Source organism: Gastrolobium bilobum, unplaced genomic scaffold (genome assembly GCF_033153095.1).
Source record: "Gastrolobium bilobum isolate Gb01-03AN ecotype WA unplaced genomic scaffold, APGP_CSIRO_Gbil_v1 utg16407, whole genome shotgun sequence".
NCBI lineage: Eukaryota > Viridiplantae > Streptophyta > Magnoliopsida > Fabales > Fabaceae > Gastrolobium > Gastrolobium bilobum.
In genome coordinates, this window is record NW_026895530.1 from 130,504 (window position 1) to 145,563 (window position 15,060).

The following is a 15,060-nucleotide window of genomic DNA, read 5'->3' on the forward strand; positions in this document are numbered from 1 at the left end:
ATTAATAAATTTAATTTACGAAAATAATAATCGTTGATTGACGAAAATCAACGGTTAAGATTATGGTTATAAAAGATGGTAAATAAAAATAGGTCGTAAATATAACATTCCTCGTAAAAAGAAAAGAAAAAGAAAATAAAAAAAATGTACGTTCAGTTCAGGAATCGATTTTTCATTCTCGAGAATATGATATACCTATGTTATGCCTTCGAACATTAATAAAAATACATATATGCAGAATAAAAGAATAAGAGTCTATTTGGATCCTTTTATTTTTAAGTTAGAAGTTATTTATAAGTTAAAGCTAAAAAAAGAGCTTAAAAAAAGAAGCTAAAAGCTGTTTGGAAATTACATAAAAACTTTAGCTTAAAAATTATTTAAAAACACATATTTCAAGAAAATTATCTCTCTCTATCTTTATCACTCTTCATTTAAAAAAACACACAATTCAAGAAAAACAGATAAGAGCTTAAAAAAAAGCTCTTTTCTTCATTATAAAAGTTTTTAGTTTTCAGCTTTTTTCTTCATTATTAAAAAAAGAGTTTTTCGTTATAAAAGTTTTTCCCAAAACCTGTTTGGCCTAGCTTATGCTTATAAAGAGCTTCTAGCTTAAAAAAAAAGAGAATCCAAACAGGCACTAAATGGCTCAGGAATTTACTATTTGGTTCGTCATTAAATATTTTTTTTCCTTTACCGGAAAAAATGTCGTAATAATAATTTTCTAATTTTTTTAGTTTTACCGAAAAAGAATTACTAAGATTTTGTTCAGTCACAGAAACATAAATATGTGTAACAAAAACAAACAGAGAAAATCAAGAATCATGTTGTTGGAAGAATTTGTTTTCCCGCTCTCCCTTCAAAAGTAGCGTCGCATGTTTTTTTTTATTTTTCTCTTATGTGGGATCCACACTTGACTGTGTCTGTTGGAAGTAAAATACTTCTTCTTGCAACATAACGTTCCATTCTCCCAAACATAAAACCATTCCGTTACTCACCTTTTTTTTTAACCAACAACAAAATCTAACAAGATAAATTATTAAGAAATATAAAAAAGATTTTATAATTCTCAAATTCCATAAGAATTGAAATTTTATATTATAGAGACCAAAAGTATGTCAGACCCATATATTAAAAAAATTTATATATATGACCTACGTCAACACAAAAATTAAAGGATGTGTAAAAATATTTCAATTCTTAATGAAAATTATAAAATTCATATAAAAAATGGGAAAAACACTTCTCAATAACATGAGAAGTGTTTTTTCATGTTGTGATCCTTCAATTCAGATATAAATTTTATTATTATTTTTTTAATAAATATGAAACTCTCCACTAATTAAATCACAACATAAAAAAAACAATTATAATGAAAAATCAAAACCCAAAAAAAAAACACCTACGTTGCAGTAAATCGAGAAAATGAAGAGACATTTGAAAATGGGCAATGTTAACCTTATGTAATAGAAATTTTTTTTATTTTATATTCATACATCGATACTTGTGTTATTTTTTTATTTTTTATTTTTTTTTACTGAACCTCACTTTAAATTAAGTGTGCAGGATACAACAAAATTTTGATACCCCGTGAGACTACAATTACCCTTTGAAAATAGGGTTATGTTTATCTCATTTTACATGAGATAAATATCTTTCCTACACACACACAAAAAGGGTTAGGTCCCACCACTTTTTTTTTTTCTCTCCTCTTACATGTGGGTCCCACTTATACTTTTATTTCTACAACATAAGATAATTCTTTTCTTACAACATAAGAAAAATATATCCCTTGAAAATATACCAAGAGTCGTCATCATTAAAGTTACAATTTGCGAGACGATATGGCGACTTAGTAATGATTATTGAAGATGTGGCTGACACTAGCTAGCTGTTTAGTGTTTCACTTTCTATATTAATGCACTCTCTCTTTTTCCCATTATCGGGTAATGTTACATCACAATCCATAAAGATGTTAATAAAACCCTAAAAAAAAGCAGCAAAAGGTGTGGGGGGAAAATATATATATTTCAGTGAGAGTTTTGCATTTGATTATTAATATTTTAAGCATTCATTTTTCTGCTACGTTTATTGTCTCGAGCAGTTACAGCATTCATTTCTCTGCTACATATTGTCTCGAGCCTTACAAAGCTATTGCATTTTAAGCGTGATATTAGTTCCACGTGTATATATATATATATATAGAGGTAGGATCCTTTGATACTGGTGTCAAATTTGAAGTTTGACACCTCATCTGAGAGCCGTTAGATCAAAAAAGATCAATGATGGCACATGCATACAAATCAGAGTCATTTATCTTTTTTGATCTAACGGCTCTCAGATAAGGTGTCAAACTTCAAATTTGACACCGGTGTCAAAGGATCCTACCTCTATATATGATCCTTTGACACCGGTGTCAAATTTGAAGTGTGACACCTCATCTGAGAGCTGTTAGATCAAAAAAGATCAACGACTCTTATTTGTAAGCATGTGACACCGTTGATCTTTTTTGATCTAAAGGCTCTCAGACGAGGTGTCAAAATTCAAATTTGACCGGTGTCAAAGGATCCTACCTTATATATATATATATATATATATATAACTTTATATTATAATTATATAATACTAATAATTTTATATTTGGTCCTGTCAAATATATTTTTCAATTAACATATTTAAGTTAAATAAAATTTTAAAATAACTTTAAAAAAATTGCAGTATATCTTATATAAGATAAAAATCAATAATAAAAATTATACAATAATAATATGAGTCTTTATATATCTAAAGATTCTAAACTAAGCTAACAAGACTTAATGTTCAACACCACTGATGACTTAACAAGTCAGTTTTTTAAAAAATATATATATAAGTGAAAATTAAACACATAATTTAATATAATCTATTTAAATTTGTAAACCCTTAATCATTAAACCAATCCTAATAACTCTTTGTATATTGATAATAATGAAGGTGTGATGAATATTACTAAACCATTTGTTAAGATTAAAAACTCACACGTATATCGGAACAGTGACCATTGTGCCACTGTTCTCACTCTTATTTACCTAAATGTCACGCACCTGAACTTTTTCCCCAAACTGCCACGCGGGCTAGTTCGCTGGAAGTAGTAGCGAACTAGGCATGATGATGTGTCAGTCAGCTGCTGGTTCTTAAGTTCGCTTGTGTCAGCCGCGAACTTGTTTGATAAAAAGCCTGCAAAGTATTTTGAGTTCGCTGCCTACGCAAGCGACCTAGGTGGCACGTGTTTGAACCCTATCAAGTTCGTTGGGGGCCAAGGCGACCTAGGTGCCACGTGGCTGTTCCCTCGAAGTCCGCTGCCTTGGTCAGCGAACTACTTGCCGACAGCAACAGGTCGTTGGGCCATAAAGCGAACTCAGTGTTATAAATTTAAGTCCACCTTCCTCGATCAGTCATTCATTCTATCGTTCATTTTTAAAAGAAATTTTTCCATTTCTGTGTGTGAATTATATTTTCAATACATAATGAGTGAGAATAACAATGATGTAATATGCCTTCTATATTACAATGGGAGAAGATATTTTGGACCGAATGGTCAAGTGTTTGAAGGAGATACGAAGATCTTCCGCATGAGTCCGCGTTGCAAATATAATGAGCTCAAGAAAATAATATACAAGAAGTTGAGATTACAACGAGGTCAATCCTTGTCTCGACTGATTGTTAGATGTGCTTCTGGTAACCCCGTGTAATGGGTTGCTGTGGAGGTGGTTGAGGATGAAGATGTGTCACTAGTAGTTGATGCATTTCGACAGCATGGAGAGTCCTCATACATCGAGTTATATGTGAAACTAAACAACGGTGGAGAGGCAAGCACTCAATGTTTCATCCCTACCAGTCACTCCATAGACATTAACAAAGAGCCGGAAGTAGATGCGGAAGATATGAATGTGTCACCCCCACCATCATCTCCCCCAATAACACAACCTTTATATGTGATTCATGCCAATGAAGTAGATGATCCATCGGGGCGTACTGATAGTTCCGAGGAGGAGGTTGATGAAGGTCTAGTCCCTGACAGTGACTCGTCGGATACATGCGTTGATGGTGATTTCGAGTTGGAAACGTTCACTGCTTTGGTTCAACCGATTCCATCACCGGGTATTATTGGTGCACATGACCCACCACCTGCTGCAGGTTAGGTAGTTTACCATTTGAGTTTTAAGATAGTTTACTGTTTCAGTTTAATTATATTTTTATGTACTTAACGACATTCGAAATGTGTGTTAAAAAGCAGTGGATAATGTTCCATTTTGGTCAGAAATACCACATTACACGCACATTAACTGGGCACACTCCGATCAAGAGTGTGATGACATGCAAGGGGCACAAGTACCAAATTGGCAAATGGGTCAAGAGCTTTATAAGGACCAGTAATTTGAAAGCAAGCAGGATGTACAAATGGCCATCAAACAGTATTGTATGGCAAAAAATCGCACAACTGTCGTACTAAAAAGTGATACGCAAAGGCTGATAATGATTTGTCAAAATCACAATGATGGTTGTCTGTGGAGGATGCGAGCATATATGAAAAAAGACGGTTATGAATGGATAATAGGCGTGTGGAACAACATCCATACGTGTGTATCTCAAACACTTTCACAGGATCACAAACAACTTAACTCTAGTTTCATTTGTGAATTGATCATCAGTAAGTCAACCATCTGGTAAATATTTAGATTAATATTATGAGTGTAACCCTAATACGTTGTTTGTCAAACCGCAAAAATGATACGTGAAGAGCCTAGAGTTAAAATTGGGTTAATACAGGAGAGGATTGCATCAAGTCTAGGATTTCATATATCATACCGAAAAGCCTGGAAATCAAAGCAGAAGGCAATTGTGAGGGTATTTGGAGATTGGGATGAGTCGTACGCGTTTCTGCCAAGATGGTTGGATTATATGTTATTGTTTTCTCCTGGGTCTGCCTATAAACTGGATGTGAATGAACATAGGATTGATGGTCGGCTCGATGGTGCGCACAAGGTGTTTAAAAGGGTTTTTTGGACATTCAAACAGTGTTGTGATGCCTTTAATTATTGCAAGCCTATTCTCCAAATCGATGGGACACATTTGTATGGAAAATACCGCAGAACGCTAATGATCGCTACAGCTGTTGACGGTAACAATTATGTCCTGCCTGTAGCGTTTGCTGTTGTTAGTTGTGAGAATATTGACAATTGGTCCTGGTTTTTGGCCATGTTACGGATCCATGTGACTCAGAAAGATGGAATATGCCTTATTTCTGATCGACATGCAGGTATATTGGCAGCCGTCAATAATGTTGCGTTAGGGTGGCAACCACCCAAAGCGTACCATGTTTTTTGCGTGAGACATCTGGCAAGCAATTTCAATCATAAGTTCAAAAACATCATGTTGAAGAAGCAGTTAAAGAAGTTAGGTATGGATGTCACTAGAATTTTATTAATTTGTTACAATGATCGTATGACGCTGATGTTATTAGTTATTAACAATTATGTGTTGTCATGTACAGGCTACACTACATCGTGATTGGATTTTGACGCTGGTTTGGAAAAATTTAAAGAATCAAGCCCACAGATAGCAGCATGGATTGATCGAATTCCAAAGGAAAAATGGAGTATATCATACGATGCTGAAGGAAGGCGATTTGGCCATATGACTACAAACTTGTCGGAGTGTGTTAACAAGGTTCTTAAAGGTGCTAGAAACTTACCAATCACGTCTTTGGTGCGCATCACGTACGCTAGGCTTAACGAATATTTTTTGGCCCACGGGCAGGAGGCTCGGGAAGAGATGGACAAAGGTAATCGTTTCGCCAAAGTGTTCTGGGTTGAATATGTTAAAAACCAACAAAATGCTGCAACACACTTTGTTACGTCGTATGACAGACAAAAAACACGATTTGAAGTTCAAGAGTCTTACAATCAAAGAACTCATAGAGGAGGAAAGAAATGGTGGGTTTCATTACAGGATCGGGCATGTCAATGTGGTGAGTTTACTGCTTTTAGGTACCCCTGTAGTCATGTGATTGCTGTGTGCAAATCAGTAAATCTTGACCCCTTACAATACATTGATCCTGCATATAGTGCGTCATATCAATGCCAGGTATATTCCGGGCAATGGTATCCAATTGGTAATGAAGACTTCATCCCACCCAGCCAAGGCCCAACAATTCTCCCGGATGTGTCACTGAGACGTAAAAAAGGCAGGCCGCGAAGTACCCGAATCCGTAACGAAATGGATCAGCGCGAGGGTGTTAGCCAGCAGGTAAGATGTGGTTATTGTAGGGTTGTTGGCCATGACAGACGTCGTTGTCCATCGCGCTTGCAAGGCAATTAAATGTTGCGTGAAACAAACTTGTTGAAACGTTGGTTGCCCTCTTCTGCCTGTGTGTTGTCAAATGTTCTTTTTTGTTTCGTTTATAATTATGCCTGCTTTTATTTGATTCTGGGTTGTCGTTAGTCGTGATGTTTATTGAATGTAAGATGTTAATTAATATAATCATCGTGTGCTTACTGGTTTCATAATTTTCTTTTCGGATAGTTAACTAGGGATAGCACATAACACCACATGAATCTAACAATAACATAATAGTCAGCATATAGTAATAAATGGAAATCAAAGGATGGATTCCAAAACAGATCATTTACATACATATGAATGCCTTGATAAAATAAAAAGTCCTATGATAAAACAACAAATCACTGCTGTCGCGGCCAGCCATGATACTTGGCACAACGTGCCTGGTTATGCTCATATGTGACAAGAAACAGCGCTCCCTGGCCTGTCTATCTGGATTACGCCTGACCACGTCTTCACCGTCTCCTCCGGGTGCAACGTCTGCTTCCGCTCCTGGGTCTGCATCAATATCGTCCACAGTACCCGCAATGTCCTCCTGCGCAAGCAAACCTGTAGGACCAGATGAGGGTGACTGAAAGAAGTCAGCCGAAAATGCCTCTGGTGTGGCCATGACGGCAGGGGAATCGAATGTGGGTATGTAATCCTCTGTGAACTCTTCCAGACCGGGCTGAGGATGCGAACTGGACTGTCCTGGAAACTGGCTGTGCTCGTGCGCAGAAGGCTCAACATGAGAATAAGATGGACCACTGCTCTGACCTGGGAATGGCTGAGTGAAGTACGGCTGATATCCAGGGTACGACTGCGTGGATGCTGAAAACCATGGGTACCCGAAGTGAGTCGATGACCCGCTAGGCTGAGACGGACCGCCTGGGGGAGGCCACCAGTAAGGCTGCGACAGCCCACCTGGAGGGTAAGCTGGGGCATAAAACTGACCGGCTGGACGGGGCGGAAGAGACTGCACAAGCACAGGCCTATCAGCCATAGCGGGAGCCTGATGATGCAGTGGCAGTCCCTCGTGGCGTGCACGCTGGCTAACACGCGGATGACGAGGCGGTTCCACTGTCTGCACCACTGCCGGCGGAGGTGCAGCCTCTCCAGGCTCTGTTAGTCTGCCAAACTCATCGAATGCGGACATCATCTGAAGGGTCTCATCGTATATCTGGCCATATATAAATGCTCCTTGGGCCTCGTCTGATGCCATATGCAGAACAGTCTCCATGCGATCACTCTGTGAAGCGAATATAATGTTAAATGTATGATGTCATTACAAAAAAAAAATACAAAATGTAACAATATTAATGACAAGGGCTAAAATTAACGTACCACATGAGAACGAATGGCCGATCTCTGCATCATCCATCTACGCGTATGCTGAAAATACCACTGCATGTACGTGCTGTTGGGAGACAGATGACCTTCTCTCTGCAAGGGCTGTAGACCCTGCACAATGAGGGCATCCCTGGAATACCACTGCGCTATATACAGTCCATGACGGTCCTTCCAGTCAACATCACCCTTACCAGTCAGGGTGATGGTCAGCAGCTCTGAACTCATGAAAGGATCGCTCGGTATCGGCTGCCTAAAATGAAATTGCCTCAGCACTCTATCCGGCTGCTGGTAGACAACAATCTGGTAGTGTATGAGTGGGCATACAGCTAACCATCTGCGTGACTCCTCAGACGAGGGGGATGCCAGAGAAATGATACATCTTTGATGCCAGAGAAATGATACATCTTTATTATGAGTTATATTACAAATGGAGGCAATAGGAGTATGTAAAAAGGAAAAATCTTGGTCAACTTGCTGCATTTGGTGATCATCATATATAGTCCATTTTTCTTCTTAGTAGAACCAATCATTGTTGGGTAGCCTAGGCTTTTCTCCTGTATAAGACAAGTAGATTCATCAAAGGTGATGGTGCAAGGAATTGAAATCAATAACTTGGTAACTAAAAGAAGATTTATGTGAAAAGTTGGTACAAAAAGAATGTTAGTGAGTGTAAGTATTGGAGAAAGAATGAAAGTTCCTGAAATGGATGTATTTATTGATGTACCCGTAGGCAACATTATAGGAGTTAGTTTGATCTCATGAAAGCTTGAAAACTGCAATAAGAGATGGGTAATATGATCAGTGGCACCTGTGTACACTACCCACTCCACGCTTTTAGTACCTAAGTTCAGATTATCGGTGAGTATTTGAGTGTGAGCAACATTGACTAGATGTTGTGTTTGGGCACTTTGTGATATTTCAGATTTCTGCAATAAATTGAGAATCTTTTGATATTGGTCTTGGATCATAAGCATCGATGGTTGTTGCACTGAATATGAGTTTACTTGCTCAACATTCACTTATGTATTTATTGCATTGGCAATGCTCAAATTGCTCTTTCTGTATCTAGGTGGGAAGCCATGAAGGATATAACAGGTTTCAATAGTATGATTAGTTCTATGACAGTGTGTACAAAGCTTGGAATTGGATCCTCTTCCACCATAGGTGCGTCCACAGCCTTTTCCAACAACATTACGTCCACCACTGAATTTGTTTCCTCTTTTGTAATTATCATTAACTACAACCAAAGCTTGAGGATTATTCGAAAAATTCACAATATTTTCAGATTGAAATTGGTGCTCTTGTTGAGCCACCAATGAAAATGCCTTTGTAACATTAGGTAGAGGCTCAGTTAACATGATTTGTGATCTCACATGAGCATATTGCTTATTCAAGCCTTTCAAAAAATGAATGGTTTGATCTCTATCACGATATGTGGTACCTGCTGTGTAGCTCCACATACACATGGAATAGCAGGTGTGGGAAGAGGTTTTAGAACCTCTAATTCATCCCACATTGTTTTCATTTGTGTGAAGTAATCACTTACAGGTTTATCTCCCTGACATAGTTTGTAAATGTCTTCTTGAAGATCAGACACATGAAACACGTCTGATTGTGAGAAATGATCACACAAAACCTTCCATGCATCAGAGGCCTTCTCTATCCACAAAATTGACTGAGCTATGGTCTGTGTTATGGATCTATGAATCCATCCCAAGACCATCATGTTACACCCAGGCTTCAAATTCGGGATCATCTGCATCTGGTACAACTGCTGCATCACTGATGAAATTGAGTTTGTTCTGGATCTCAGTGCCATTGACATTGCACAAGACCAAGTGAGATAGTTCCTCCCATTTAATCGTGGAGTTACAAGCACCTGAGAAGGACTCTCGTTCGAATGTAAAAAATACGGATGAGATGGATTGGTCAAGAATTCCGGCAACTGGATTTGTTTTGCCATTGAAATTCAAAAAAATTATTGATTATCAGAAGAACGATGAAGATTGAACAATGATCATCGAAGCGGATATTAGAGCTTTCAAAGCTCTGATACCATCTTGAAACTCAAAGAGCAGAGAAAAAATGGAACAGAGAATGTGGAAAACTCTATTGATTTCATTATTTGAGAGTGACAGAACAAAAGTGACTATATATATGGGGAATGATCCGTTTACAATTTTTTTTTTACAAATTACACTAAGTATGACCGGTCATACACTCTTGATTGAAGTATGACCGGTCATACTTAGTGTAGTTTGTAAACAAAAAGTTTGTAAATATAACATTACCATATATATATATATACACATCAAGAAAGAGAAGTACACACGCACGTAATAGCTAAACTAACTAAGTGCATAACTGAGTTTCATAACACACTCTCTAACTAAAAATAAGTCAAGCAATTGATGTGGCTAATGTATTCTATCATGGTTAATACCTTGTAAGTGTGATACACACGATCATTTGCTTCTCTGAATTTGGGTTTCAGCATCTTGAACTTTGGTTGCATTATGTTGGACTTGGGTAGCTTATGTGTTCTCTTGTATAATTTTGGACCGATCTCCACCGTTATCTTGTTGGATGATGCCAGGTTTTTCTTGTTGCCGCATGGCTAATTTTATTTTTAATAATAATTTCCATTATCTTGTTGGATGATGCCACGTTTTGCTGCTTTTGTTTTCAATTGCACAAATGTGGCTAGGATCAAATCTTATTTTAAGTTTTAAGGTACAGTAAATAACTAATATATTATTGCATACACAAATCTGTTAGTCAATTTTTGCTATTGTTTTTTCCCAAAAAAATATATATAATTATCATAACATTTTTTTAAATAGCACAACAAATGACCTTATTTGCTCAAACAAAAACAGAGAATTTATAAATGAAATGTATCAGGTTTACTTCTTTTGGGGCTATGGCCCAGACTAACATGAAAATTTGCTAATCGAGCATAAATGAAGAACAAACAACCCAGACTTTTGATGAAAATAACGGGCCCATGGCCCAACAATTGGCCTTATCCCCACTTGCTCGGCTCCCTACTATCATCATTTGTTTGTACAGTTTCTTAGGGCATGTTTGGTGCATAGTATAGGATAAGGTCTGATAGTATAAGATCTGATAGTATAAGGCCTGATTGTATAAGACCTGGTTGAATTTTAATATTATCCAGTGTTTGGCACGGTATTGTATAAAATAATATATTGTATAAGATAATATCATCTAGTATTTAGTAATGCACTGTATAATACTATATAGAATAAAAATATCCTTTAAGAAAAAATTTATATAATTCTTCAAAAAATGTCAGTGTGTCCAAAACAAATTAATTTTTATAAAAATAAAAATATTCAATATTTTAAAAATTAATATATTGAAAAATTAATTTTTTTAATATATTAATATTAAAATAATATATTAATTTTTGAGAATTGCACTGGTAAACGATAAACGATGTTAATACACTAATCTCTTATCAGGCCTTATTCCTTCCCCTTAGGCCGGATTAAGTTATACATCATTTTGATGTATTAAGGGATTCTGCTGTATAAGCTTATACTATACGATAGTCACACCAAACAATTGAAAATGTCATAACGTATAGTATAAGCTTATACTATCATGCCTTATACGAGTCACACCAAACAGGCCCTTAGTCAAGATAATCGAAAATTGCGAATACGAAAGTTTTGAATTTTGACGATTGTGAATATTTAAAACAGATAACTGATGTATCTGGTCTCAAAAAATTAGAAGAATTTTCATTTAAGCGATGTAAGAATTTAACTACAATTCACCATTCGGTTGGGTTGCTGGAAGAACTTAGAATATTGAATTGTACGGGTAGCATAAAGCTTGAAGCTTTTCCTCCAATCAAATTAACTTCTCTTGGGAGATTTCCAGAAGTATTAGGAAAGATGAAAAATATAAAATATCTTAACTTGTATAAAACTCCCATAAAAGAATTACCATTTTCATTTCGAAATCTTATTCAACTTCGAGAATTGAGTATGAGTCGTTGTGGAACTGTTCAGTTACCAAGTAGCATTATCATGATGCCAGAACTGAGTTTTTGGATTAGCTATTTTGATCGGGAAGGGTGTCTATTGCCAATAGAGGATGAAGGTGAAGGAAAAGATAGCTCAATGGCGTCTTCAAATGTAGAAAGACTTGAGCTCGAACTTTTCAACCTATCCGATGAATTTCTTGCAATAGGTCTCAAACGTGAAAATTTTAAACCTATCCAGAAGTGACTTCACAGTTCTTCCTGTTTGCATCAAATACAGAATCTGCATGAATTGGTTTTAGAAAATGAATGGAACCATGTGAAGGTTTCATGCAAGTAATTGGACCGGACCCCAGCTGGAGGATATTCAATTTACCGATCCTTATAGGAACAAAAAGTTCTTGAAAAATCAGAGGAGTCATACAAAGGTTACCAACCATCAGAAGTGGAACCTGAATACTTTTCAGAGGATGATGATGATTCTGAAAGTGAAGAATCACTTGTTGAGTCTGACGATGAGTAGGAGAAGTAAGACTCACAGGAAGAGAAGGGAAAGACATGTGAAGAACCGGAGAGAGATGCAAACAATGGATAATAATGAGTCTGACAGCATAAAAGATAGGAACAGAAGGAAGCAATCCAGTCTAACTAGTAGAATGCCAAAACAGACTAAGTTAAGATAAATTTTGTTTTTGTTTTTTTTGTTTTTACCAGTTGTTGATTTTGTACTCTTGGTGATTTAACTTGTTTTGTGCTTCTGTAATTTTTTTCTGTTTATATTTCCCAGGTGTTTGTTTTTTATAAGAAAATAACTGAAGGAAAGAAATTGTAACTTGTAACAGAAGTTGCCTAGCAAAAAAAACTATTTATCCATTATTTCCTTGCAGCATTTTTTCGGTGGGGATTAGAGTGATCGAATTCAGTTGCAGCCTTTTAGAGGCACATGATGAACCACTTCAATTCAATCCTCATCCACTCTTTCCTTGCAGCTTAAGCCATTTGGGTTGATGTTGTGCCTCCCTTATACATGAGTTTGGTATAATTTCAGCCTTGTGATTTAAATACAGTAACATGAAAAGTAGCAAGTAGAATATTTGATTTCTGATTCAAAAAAGTTTATGACACAATTTGTATAGCATCCTCTGGCTACACATCCTAGCTAGATTGTTAGGATTACATATGGCATCCTCTGGTTACACACCATAGCAAGTAGAATATTTGATTCACTGATTCAGACAAGTTTATGAGACACAAGTAGAATATATGAATAGGATACTGCCACATGGCACGCTGGATCGTGCATATCATTTTATCTGTCATTCAAATGGTTTATAAGGCCTTTGGTACTCCCATCTTTTGAGCTAGCTTTTGGGGTGGTGTATCCCAAGGTTCTTTACATGGTATCAGATGTTATCAAAGGAAGAGGAAGTAGAGAAAGAACGTAAGAACTCTTCATTATTTCACAATGAATTCACTGAATGATACAATACAGTGAAACTCACTATGTATAGTACATGAACATAACTGTCATAACAGAAGCGGGAAAGTAACTAACATACAGTTTGAACTAATACACTAACTATAGTTAAATTAGACTAACTGATATAGTTAGATTAACTAATATGGTAATACCCCCCTTCAAGTTGGAAGGTGTATGTCAAGTAACTAACATACAGTTTGAACTAATACACTAACTATAGTTAAATTAGACTAACTGATATAGTTAGATTAACTAATATGGTAATACCCCCCTTCAAGTTGGAAGGTGTATGTCAAGTAACCCCAACTTGCTGATGAGAGTTTGGAATTGAGAGGGATGTAGAGCCTTAGTAAATATGTCTGCCAGTTGGTGTTTCGTTGAGATAGGAAGTAGATGAAGAAGACCAGCCTGAATCTTCTCTCTAGTAAGATGACAGTCCAATTCAATATGTTTGCTTCTTTCATGAAATGTTGGATTGTGAACCAAATATATGGCTGCATGATTATCACAACACACTGACGCAGGTTGATCAATGGTAATATGAAGATCATGAAGTATGAATTGAAGCCATTGGAGTTCACAAGTAAGGTGTGCAAGAGCCCTATATTCTGCCTCCGAAGAAGATCTAGAAACTGTGGTCTACTTCTTTGATTTCCAGGATATTAGGGATGAACCCAAAAATATGCAAACACCAGAAATAGACCGTCGTGTGTCAGGGCAACATGCCCAATCAGAATCTGCAAAAGCTAAAATCCGAAGATCATTTGTGGCTGGAAAGAATAAACCTTTCGATGGGGACCCTTTGATGTAATGAAGAACATGACAAGCAGCTTTGTAATGAATGTCCATAGGGGTGGAAACGTACTGGCTTAATTGTTGAACAACACGTGCTATGTCTGGACGTGTGGTGGTTAAATACAATAGCCTTCCAATGATTCTGCGATATTCAAGAACATCAGGATAAAGTGTTCCTTGATGTTTTTGAAGTTTTTTGAGCAGGATCCAAAGGAGTTGAAGTAGGCTTAGCTGCTAATAGACCTGTGTCGGATAGTAATTCAGAGTATATTTCCTTTGGTTAATGATCATACCATGTTTGGAACGGGCAATTTCTAGGCCAAGAAAAAATTTCAAGGAACTCAAATCCTTGATGCTGAACTGTTGATGAAGAGAAGATTTAACCATGGAAATTTCAGCTTGATCATTTCCAGTTAATACAATGTCGTCTACATAGACCAATAAGGCAGTGAATGAACTTCCCTTATTCTTTATGAATAGTGAGTAGTCAGCAAGAGATTGTGCATATCCCAAATCAAGTAAAGCAGCTGTAAGCTTAGCATTCCACTGTCTACTAGCCTGTTTTAAATCATATAACGATTTTTGTAATTTACAAACTTGTGAGGAAGGAGAGGTCAGACTCGGAGGAACTACCATGTAGACTTCTTCATTCAAGTCTCCATGAAGAAAAGCATTGTTCAAATCAAGCTGTTCAATGAGCCAATTTCGGGCAGTTGCAATGGCAAGAAGGATTCTCATTGTTGTGATTTTGACAACTGGCGAAAAGGTATCAAAATAATTCATTCCTTCCAATTGAGTGAAGCCTTTAGCCACTAATCTAGCTTTGTATCGATCTATAGTTCCATCAGGTTTATGTTTGATTTTGTAGACCCATTTGCAATCAATGGGTTGCTTTCCAACTGGTAAATCAACTAGAACCCATGTCTTGTTCTTTTGTAATGCTTGTAATTCATCATTCATAGCTTGCTGCCAATTTGGATTAGAAATAGCTTGCTTGTATGTGTGAGGTTCAAAATGGGATGAAATATGGTGACAAAATGAGGTATGAACAGAGGAACATTTA